Genomic DNA, 11,759 nt, shown 5'->3' with positions numbered 1-11,759 from the left:
GCGACGTCATCTCCATGGCAACGCGTCGGGCCTAGCTGCCTGTAGAAGCCTTCGTCCCACTGTCTCAAGAATGGGCGCTCACTGGATCTCTCAATCCACACTGAAAAAAATACACCCAGCTCTATAATTCTCTTTTCGTTATTTTGCATTTGCTTTTCTTTATTGTTTGCTTTAACCTTTGCTCAAAAATTTAATTTCAAAACATATTGTGAACTACAAAACAAAAATACCTGGAAAAACTCAGCGGAGAAGAGCAAAGTTGATGTTTCGAGTCCTCATGACCCTTCAACAGAACTAAGTAAAAATAGGAAAGGGGTGAAATATAAGCTGGTTTAAGGTGGTGGGGGTGGTGTTGGGACAAGCAGCCAGTAATAGGTGGAGATAACCAAAAGATGTCACAGACAAAAGGACGAAGAGGTGTTGAAGGTGGTGATATTATCTAAAGGAATGTGCCAATTAAGAGTAGAAAGCAGGACAAGCAAGGTACAGATAGCCCTAGTGGGGGTGGGGTGAAGGAATACTAAAAGGTAGAGATAAACAATGGGTGGAAATACATTTAAAAATAATGGAAATAGGTGGGAAAAGAAAAATCTATATAAATTATTGGAAAAAACAAAAAGGAGGGGGAAGAAACGGAAAGGGGGTGGAGATGGAGGAGAGAGTTCAAGATCTAAAATTGTTGAACTCAATATTCAGTCCGGAAGGCTGTAGAGTGCCTAGTCGGAAGATGAGGTGCTGTTCCTCCAGTTTGCGTCGAGCTTCACTGGAACAATGCAGCAAGCCAAGGATAGACATATGGGCATGAGAGCAGGGTGGAGTGTTGAAATGGCAAGTGACAGGGAGGCCTGAGTAATGCTTGCGGACAGACCGAAGGTGTTCTGCAAAGCGGTCACCCAGTCTGCGTTTGGTCTAAATCGCTTCTAAAAGCACAAATACTTTTTCCTTGAAAGTTCTTTTCCAAATGGCATTGTACTTTTCACTGCTTCTCTTTAAGTCCTCGTTGCCTCCTCTCCCTGTTGAATGTGGTGATGAATACTGGGTACACCAGTATCCTACCAAGTTGACAGTTCCTCATTATTTTATGCTCCTATCCCGGCCTGAAACTATTGAATTCTTTTTCTGGTATTGTTCCGCTAGAAAGGCAATGCTAAAGTGCCTGCAACCATCTTCAACCAGAACTGCCAAGTAAATGGCCCATCTAAGTCTTCTCCTGATGTCTCCCCCAGCACATCTGCCAGGCTTCAGCCACCTTGATTCACTCCAAATTACATCAAGAAACAACTGAACTCAGGAAGGTCGATTACCTATGTCGAGAAGAGTAAAGGTCCCATCACAATTGCCTGGGGCACCCTGGGAGAGGATATCTACTTGGAAAGGATGATTCTCCATCACATACCACTCTTTGTCTTCTGTTGGTAAGGAATTGCCAGATCCAATTTAATAATGTATTATTGTAATGTACTATAATTCCATAGTAGTGAAGTTTGGAAAAGAGCTCATGAGAAACTTTATCAAAGACTTTTGAGAAATCTCATATTGCCATACGAGTAGTTTCATCTCCTGAGACTTGAAGCTAGGTCATCGACAGTCTGTGAAAGCTGTGTTTCGGTATATCTTTTAGACTGAAAACTATTCTACCCACCAGGATATTATGATCTGCAATACATGGCTACAAGAGATCAGAGACTGGGTATTCAGTGGCAGGTCACTCACCTTTTAACTGCCCAAAACCTTTCCACCATCTACAAGTCAGGAGCGTGATGGAACAGTCTCCACTTGCCTCGATAAATGCAGCTGCAACATTCAAGAAGCTAAACATCATCCAGGACAAAGCAGTCCACTTGATTGGCACCCCGTTCACCACCTTAAACATTCATTCCTTCCACCACCAATGCACTGTGCCATCTACAAGATGCATTGCAGCAACTCACCAAGGCTTCTGCAACAGTACTTTTCAAACCAGTGACATCTACTGCCTAGAAAGACAAAAGTACGTAGGTTCCCCTCCAAATAACACATCAGTCTGATTTGGAAATACATCACCGTTCCTCCACTGTCACTGGGTCAAAATCCTTGAACTCTCGACCTAACAGGGTGTACATACAACCTACGGACTGCAGCCATTCCAAAAGCAGCTCACCACTATCTTCTCAAGGGCAATTAATGCTGCCCTTGCCAGTGACACATGCATTCCATGAACAAATCAAAAAAGGTTCCTCTTGTATCTCACCCAAGTAATAATTTCCAGGAACTTCCATTTTGAAGAAGTTCCGCTCTTCTCTCCAACGGGCCCATTATCGCTCCCTTTGGCTATTGCAACCAACTCTTTTGCTATTTAATATCTCCCCATTTCAGCCTGATCACAGCTCTTACCCGTTTTAGGGTTGCAAAGACGTATTCCTGGAGATTTCACCAACTGACCTCTTGTCTCCAACTGCCTCGCCCAGTAAACAGTCTTTTCACTTGAGCTCCAATACTTTTATAATTAGGAAATGATAATGTTCAAAGAAATTGAAAAAAAAAGCATGATTTTGTTTTTAGTGCACCTATGATTCTTTTTCTCCCAGAGTTACTTACAACAGTGTCCTGGAGATTAATCTTCCATTCCTGGAGAATCCAGGGCAAATCTGGAGGGTTGGCAATCCTAAGCCTCCTTAAAAGCTGTTACATTTCCAACTTTACCTAGTTCTGATGAAAGGTCATGATCTGAAACATTAACACTGTGTTTCTCTCTCTAAAGGTGCTGCCTGACCTGCTGAGTATTTCTAGCATTTTCTATTTTTACCTCAGATGGTTTTGTGACCAGCATTGAACTATTTTGGAGACAGACATGGCAGCCAATATGCACATAGTAAAGTTCAAAATAAGATAAATAACCAGTTGAATTTTTATGCTGTTGTCTGAAGGATAAGCATTGACCAGGACACAATGAAAATTCTCCTACACTTCTTTGAATAACGCCATGGGATCTTTTACCTCTATCTGTGAGGGTAGATAGGGACTCAGTTTAATGTTTTATCGGAGCACTTCAATACTACAGTACTCTCTCAGTACAGCACTGAAATGGAGTGGAGTTTGACCATAACTTTCTGACTCCTACCATCAAGTACGAGCTGGATTGTCCTGAACAATAAGCATCTGTCTACAGTAGTAAAAGTCTGCTAAGAGCATTTTTAGTTTGTCCACAGCAATTCAGGCCTATCTATAAAAATTATAGCATAACTACAATAATAAGGTTCTGTTCAGAGCAATAATGACCTGGCGCTGATGATAAAGAACTGTCTCCACAAATAAAATACTGTCTAAAGCAAAAAGGCTCATTATAATTCTCCAATCTGAAGCTGGCAGTCTTCATCTCTGCCTTCCACGATAGTATTTCCTAGGTTACAAGATAAGTAATATCAATTGTTTATATTGGAACTACAACATGTGCAGGTTATGCTCACTGTTGTTTTGCATATTTGTGATTCAACCCTGCAATTTTCCATTCTTTTTCAGTTTGTGCAAAAATGTCAGGCTCTAACATTTTCTGGTCTTCTTCAGGCTCCACTTCTCCCCCAGCTTGACACGTTTCTTGATGCCAAGTTCTTCTCGATCAAGCCTTGAAGCAGCCAGCTCCTGGCCCAACCCAATTCTGAAGTGACCAGCTCCCAGCTGACCCAACCTCTAGCTCAGCAGGCAGCTACCTGCCCAGTCCAACCTTGAATGCAGTAAATTATAGACATTAATCAGTATATTACATGCCAACTTTCCGTTGGCAATGGAGGCTGGAAAAATCTGACTTTATGCTACGTGATGTCGCCCTTTGAGTCACAGTGTACACTTCATCATCACGCATAGGGAGAATAGATGAATATTGGTTGCTTCAAGAAGTCCTAAATCCTCTGTTTTGCAATTGCCAGCATGAAAAGGGTGTTTATTGACCCACAATGTGACCATATACAGCATTGCACCCAACTCAGTAGGCATTGATGTCAAATAGACACCTGCACAGGAGCAGAGAAGGACAGTCAACCCTTGGACCACCCTAAGTCATTAGCTTTATGGTAGGTTACCTACCAGTTTAATTAGCTCCAGGTAGTTCCTCTGCAATGTGCACTAAGAAAGGGAAAGTAGATTATTTATTTTGAACAACGTCATCCTGAATTCGAAGATTTTAACAAATGTACTGATGTACAAGAGTGAAAAATGTAAACATAGGGAAACGTTACAAAAATATACTTTTTAATACAATCACATTGAGGTACAGAAGGAAAAAATACTCAAAACATTGCAAGATAACTTTAAATCAGGATGAAGTTTTCAACACTACAAATATAGCCTTAAAATGCATTCAAATGTTTTAGCTGCGAGTGTTTTTGGTGGGAATGAAGAAAACACAAGTAATTTTTTATTTGTTTGTGGGACGTGGGTGTCGCTGGCTAGACCAGCATTGATTGCCCATCCCTAATTGCCCTTGTTCAGAGGGCATTTTTAAGAATCAACCACATTACTGTGGGTCTGGAGTCACATGTAGGTCAGATCAGGTGAGGACAGCAGATTTCCTTCCCTAAAGGACATTAGTGAACCAGATGGGTTTTTACGACAATTGAGATCATTAGATTTTTAATTCCAGATATTTATTGAATTCAAATTCCACTAGCTGCCATGGTGGGATTCAAACCGGGGTCCCCAGAGCATTACCCTAGATCCCTGGATTACCAGTCCAGTGACAATACCACTACGTCACTGTCTCCACCTAGTCCCCTAGTCACATGGATCTGGACTGCAGTCCAACATTAAATTGTCATAATTGCAGATTCTACAAGCAGACAGACAGCAGTGGTCAGCTTCAACTGCAACACTTTGTGAAGCTCCCTCCTTACTGTGCACCAAGTGAATCTTGACTGGCTTTAGGGAGATTGTATTCATTAAGTTATTTAATCATTTAGAAACACTGCTTAGAAAAAACATTTCTAAGAATTATCTTGAATACTTGGCATCTGAACAATGGATACAAATCTGATTTCATGGCCCTGGCTGCAAATCTAAGCCAAGCTAGGCAAAAACATATTTGTTTGTGTTGCTACTATTGCACCAGGAAACAGAGCAGAATAGTGCCAGTTGTCATGGGCAGAATTTGTGTTTTCTTATTGTCCGTGATCAAAGTGTTTTCAGATGAGACGTTAGTGTGCGTTATTACCTTCAGAGTGGTTTGTCCCAATTTAAATAATTTTCAGGAGCAAGCTTTTGTCAATTTAAAAATAAAGATTACTTCTCATCATACTCTTGCTCCAGAGATTTTAGCATGATGTCTCACACATACTATCACACACAAAGAATAAATACAAATGAGGGGAAAAAACAATACAAGTTGAGATGATTTCAGCTCCTTTTACAGCAGACCAGTAGTTTCTTATTTTAATTAGTAACGGGTTGAAAGGTTATGGGGAGAGGGCGGGAAATTGAAGTTGAGGCCGAAACGAGATCGGCCAAGATCGTATTGAATGGCGGGGCAGGCTCGAGGGGCTGAATTGCCTACTCCTGGTCCTAGTTCTTATGTTCTTATTTTTATTTTATGTTCTTATCTGGACTCCTGCTGCAGCTGGAGCAATAAAAGCAGAGGATTCTCAGTAAGCTGCAACATTACTTGCAGTTAAATTTCCAGGAGGTCAACTCTCAGGTGAACTTGAAAGTGATACAGGTTGAGTGGGGTGGGGATGGGGGCATAGATTTCTTCACCCTCCTTCAAGGTATAGCTGTTTCACCTTGCTGTGTTGTCTCGCAGTTGGTTCCATGGCTTATCAGACGATCTTTCACATTGTTTGAATCATATCTCTCAAGATTGACTTTTTCTTTTTACCAAATGGAAGGACATGGCATTATCTATACATTTGGATGCTATCCTGGGATTTTTTTTAAAAAAAGGTCATAAGTTCATCTCAGAACCGTCAACAAGCAGGCCTCTTCCAAGAAATCACCTGACCTTTATGGTAGTTGAAGAAGATCTGGTTGGTTGTTTTGAACAGCAATCACTTTAATTGATGGGGGGGTGGGGGGGGAGAAAAAGCTGAAAAGGCAAAATAGTCTTTTGGTAGTACAGGACATGAGTATTGCTGAAAAAAGAGAGATGCCTAAGCTTTTCATGTTGTGCTCGCCAGGACCCTCGCAAGAATAGCAATATAAGGGGAAAGCAACAATTTATACTGTATGTACAAAATAAATAGTTGTTTCTCCCTTATATTGGTATTCCTGCGAGTGTAAGATGAAAAGCTTCGACATGTCTCTTTTTTTCAGCAATGAAATGGAAAAGGTTGGTAGCTGGCTGGAAATCACATGGAAGAGAGTAAAAAAAAAACTTAAGTTGTGAACCTGCTGGTTTTCAAGGCAGTCTTGCTGGGGAAAAGCCAAGGAAGGAAGGCTGCCCTAAGTGGCTCTCTCCCTCTCTCCACCTTGCCTGCAATTGTGTGTGGCTATCAACCTGTAGCCAGCAAACTCTCATCGGAGTGTGACTAGTCTGAGTTTGGACCTGCAAAGCTGAGACCAGTTGGTGAGAACTTCCAAACATTCACTGGGACCAGCAGCCCATCTTCACACGACGGATCTCCAGGTCGACAGTTGAAGACCCTACCAACTTTATCCTTTATTTTATAATGCCCATCCTCTGAAGCCCATCTCTGCAGTGAGACTTTATCTGTTTATCCCTTGTGTGTGCGTGTACTCGTGGAATTCTTTAGGAAGGGATAGTTATACTTCCCGATTACAATTGTGTGTTAAACAGTACTTGCAACTTATAAAAAGAAGTTTTGTTTTATAATAAACAATCCTTCTGAGTTTATTGAAAGAAGCCTGGCTGAAAACTCTTTTATCCTGGGCACCAGTTGGGGAAATAGACGATTGGCTATTTTGCTGAGAAAATTAAACTTTTAAATTAACGGTATGGCCTGCGGAGGAGTGGGGCGAGATCATACGTGCACTCCTCCCATCCCAGTCATAACAACATGGAATCTCTCGTGATGTTTCTCTGATTGAAACAGCTTCAGCTGTAACTTTTAAAAGCAGGTACAAACATGGCTGTCTTAACCATGTAAGGTAGCATGTTGCGCCGGTACACATGCTGTGTTTGTAGCCTTTCATATTTTGAGTGTTTTGCGATGAGGGACCATCACAATACAATGAAAGGTCGATGAAAACTAATTTCATATTCATCTAACATTCATTGAGTTTTGACATCCCTATTCTCCACGGTGAGTCAGGAAGATGAATCTGCTGGTGTCTCAGACCTGGTTGTTTACAGTTCATGGTGATGTGCATACCCACAAGTGCTCTCCTGCATGCAACTCCATCGAAGTCCTCATTTGAGCCAGCTGTAGCAGAACTGGTCTGTGATCTTACCCACTCGTGAGTCTGCACACGAACCATCCTTTACCCTGGCTTGGCTGCAGTCCACTTACGTCTAGTACTCACCACATGCTGATCCCAACTCTGTGATCGCCTTTAAGGTAAATGCAGTACTGGTGGCTGCGAGTGCCTGTTCAAGTATGGTATGGTCACTCTCTTGTAGGTACGTTGAGGTGAGGAAAGGTGACATCATCAGTACCTTGCTCATTAAGGACAGATAGCAGGATGAAGGTAAGCTGGGTGTTGAAAAGGGGTATAAAGCCAGACATGCCATTATCCTGAATGTTCTCAGCAATGCTGGATGCCATGGAATCCAATGCAGCTGGCCCCCATAATGTGGACAACTACCTCCTACTTGGAATGAGATGCAGGTGTCCTTGTCCCCTGCTGGCTTTCCTCCCTCCTGTTGTGTGCCACCTTGTCCTGCAAGAAAGAGGGATGAATATCAGCAATGTATTGCGCTGTGTTTGGGTGATGTGCCCACCCTATCAAAATATCTGGAGGTCTGTGGAGTCAGTGAGACATGGATGTGAAGCTGGCAGTGGTAGGTGTGAGAGGGGAATGTGGAGCATCTGGATATTATGTATGAGTCCTGAATGCCAGAGACTGGGGCTGGCCAAATGATGGGGGGTATGGTGCACTTAGAAGTGAGAGAGGCTGGTGGACCCATGGGTAGGTGTCATGTGGCAAAGCACAGACTGACCTTGACCTTCCCTGACGGGACTGTGGATGTACCTGCACCACATGCACTGCACCGGTTCAAGGTGGCAGCTCAGTCACACCTTCAAGGGAAATTAGGGAAGGGCAGTAAATGCAGGCCTAGCCAGCGACACCCACATCCCAAAAAGGAAGAAGAAAATGTTATGAACCCATATCCACAAGAAATTAGGCTCCGTCTGACAAACCTATTGTCACGTATGTGTTTTACTGCTAGCAGAGGGAAAGCTTCAATTTCACTACTTCAGACTGAATCAAAACTCAGGTCCTACAAATCAAAAAGACAATGAACTTACTAATTACACCAATTAAAGCAAGTTTTGAAGAAAGAGAACAGGCTTTTTCAAACTCTGTCCACGGCCGAACTCCTGTGCGAGTGGTACAGAACAACTTCCACAAGCAGCAAATCCTTAATGGCAGGGAGAAATTTAAAGATAATCACTCTAGGGTGATGTCATTCATACTTTTGCAGTCAATTATAGATTCATTTAAGCAGAAGCATGAGAATAGGTTATATGGGTGACATTGCACAGGCATAAAGGAACAAACAAGTTCAAAATTAGACATTTAAAATGTTTATTTCTTTTTAGGTAAGCCGTGTATTAAAAGCTTCGTAAATAGAATATTTTTCTACACAAAGTGTGTAATTAGTAAATTAAATCCACAAGCTCTGAATTGGTTACAGAAAGGAAATATCCCAGTAACGCTGTACTTTTGTTGGTAAAATTGGTCAGGTATTCTTTCTCAATGTATTTATTAAGGTGTGGTGCTTTATCTCCCAGGTAGTGGCTATTTTTGAATTACAATGGCAATAGATGGTTTTTTTTGATGGAGGTGGGAACCAGGGCAAAAGGGAAGACAACAAGGTTGTTAAATTAAAATAGAAAAGCGCTTATTGTTCGAACCTCAAAGTTGCATCATTCACTAGGCTCTTTTTGTTCAAAGGACTTGATAGTAACTACATACATATGCAAACATCTGGCTCCATTGACAGAGGTTTAATAGATTAACACCTTCTAATGCATCATCCAAAGACCCACCTCCATAATTCAGATAAATCCTTCGTTTCCATGAAGTTTCATTCCATTGCCATAAAATATAACATGCAGTTGCTTGAGGTGTAAGGTAGAAGCAGATCAAGGGCTTTATAATGTATTTTCATGCTTTTACAGGTCTAGAACTGCCAGGATGAATTAGTAAAGCCACCATAATTATATTAAATATGCTCAGTGAGTCAATTACATCATAAATCACTGGCATTTTGCCTACTGTCAGAATCAGATTAGATTGATTAGTTCTCAAAAGCATCAATGGACCAAATAATAGATATGATCCCAAAGGGGGAGGCGATGTCATAGTGGTATTGTCCCCGGAATAGTAATCCAGAGATCCAGGGTAATGCTCTGGGGACCAGAGTTCAAATGCCACCATAGCAGATCATCCATAGCAGATAGTGGAATTTGAATTCAATAAAAATCTGGAATTAAAAGTCTAATGATTGTTAAAACATCTGGGTTCACTAATGCCCCTTTAGGGAAGGGGATCTGCTGTCCCTATATGTGACTGCAATAAATGCTGGCCTAGCAAGTGGGCAATCACATTCCATACATATACCAATAATACTCAACTTTATGCCCATCACTGTTGTATTGATCCAAAAGGCGTCAGCAAAACAGCCATGTTCTTCACCTCAGGCTACGCCCCAAGGAGTGGATTTTTGGTTCACTGTTCAACCTGAACTCAGCTTCCTCTGATCGGTCACTCAAACCACTAAACTATCATTTGACTTCTTCCGCTCTACTACTGGGACTCAATACCTATGCTTTGCCAACGTTAGGGCTCGGTTCAATCAGTACTTTCATCCCCACGATTGGCAGCTTTACCTTCAGTTTGGAAACCACGCTCTCAAAGTTCCTGGCTAAACATCAAGACCTTTTAAGAGCTTCCTTAAAAGCTACTACTTTGATAAAACTTTATTTCACCCTACCTAATACCTCCTCTGGCACAACATCTGCTATTTTTGTTACATTGGTTGTGAAACGCCTTGAGACATTTTTCTGCATTAAAGTTGACGTATAAATGCAAGTTGCTCTTGTTACTGCCCGTCTTCCTCTCCACAAACTACAATAAATCTTAAATGCAGTAATGTTTTCACTTAGATTCCTCTCCCCTGTGCTTGTTAAGGCCTACGGGTTTGCTGTGCCCTAACAAATTGGTCAAGATCCTCAACATCTAGTTTCTTTATGGCCATACCTTACCCCGTGTCCTACAGCTTAATGATTGTGTTTCATCTGCTCTTCAGAGACCATACAGCTTCATGTTCCCTGCAGGGAAGGAGTCTCTAGGAAATCTGTGTCATCAAGGCTGTCATGAACCTAGCTAAGGAGGTTATGCAGAAGTGTGCTGTTTGGGTGACAACTATCTTCAGGATGGAATTCAGATGGAGTGGAGTTATCGTTGCAGGTGACTTGAGGGCCAAATCCATTGAGAGAGAAAAGTGAAGCCAAGTTGGAAAAAACTGAAAAATTGCATGTGGTGCCACATTATGAATGCTTGTAATCTTGAGATAGTCTTTGCTGCATCTGCTATCCCATGTGTAATTCATAGTTCGTACCGTCATTTGCCTGTTAATTCATGTTTAATTTACACAGATTTGGTTTCATGTTAAAATAAAAATGGAATCTTGTTGATCTTGTTCATTTGTGGGTCATTTCGTAAATTTGATTATTTTAGTTGACAGTTTCCCCACAGGGATTATAACACCAAGATACCAGAACTTTCCTGCTCTTCTTTGAATAGTATATAAGAACATAAAGAGGAGCATGAATAGGCCATTAACAACTGATAATCTATATGGCCGTTGCTGAATCCCCCATCAACATCCTGGGACTTACCACTAACTAGCCATAGAAATACTGTGATAAGAGCAGTGATAAGAGCAGGCTGGGAATTCTGTGGCAAGTAACTCACTTCCCAACTCCCCAAAGCCTATCCACCATCTACAAGGCACAAGTCAGGAGTATGATGGAATATTCTTCTCTTACCTGGATGAGTGCAGCTCCCACAGCACTCAAGGAGCTTGACACCATCCAAGATAAAACAACCCGCTTGATTGGTACCCTTCACCACTGGCGCACAGTAGCAGCAGTGTGTAGCATCTACAAGGGAATGCATTGCAACAACTCACCAAGGCTCCATCGACAGCACCTTCCAAGTTCATGACCTCTACCTCTAGAAGGGCAAGGGCAGCACATGCATGGAAATACCACCACCTGTTAGTTCCCCAAGTCACTTACCATCCAGACCTGGAACCACATTGTCTCATTTTCACTGTTGTTGGGTTAAAAACCTGCAATTCCCTTCCTAACAGCGCTGTGGGTGTACATATGCCACATGGACCGCAGTGGCTCAAGAAGGCAGCTCACTACCACCTTCTCAATAGCAATTGGGGATACACAATAAATGCTGGCTGTGCAAGCTATGCTCACATCTCACGAGCAAATAAAAACTCTGGTAAGACGTTGATAGAGTGATAAAATGCTACATAAATAAAAGTATGCTTTCTTTAAGCACTTTCATGAATATATACCTATTTAGTAAACCTACATTTGAACCCTAAATGGAAGCATTTGAATTTAAAGTGCACTGACATTTCTTGTAAC

The sequence above is a fragment of the Cetorhinus maximus genome, chromosome 9, assembly GCF_964194155.1.
Source record: "Cetorhinus maximus chromosome 9, sCetMax3.hap1.1, whole genome shotgun sequence".
NCBI lineage: Eukaryota > Metazoa > Chordata > Chondrichthyes > Lamniformes > Cetorhinidae > Cetorhinus > Cetorhinus maximus.
This window is presented reverse-complemented; position numbering follows the sequence as displayed.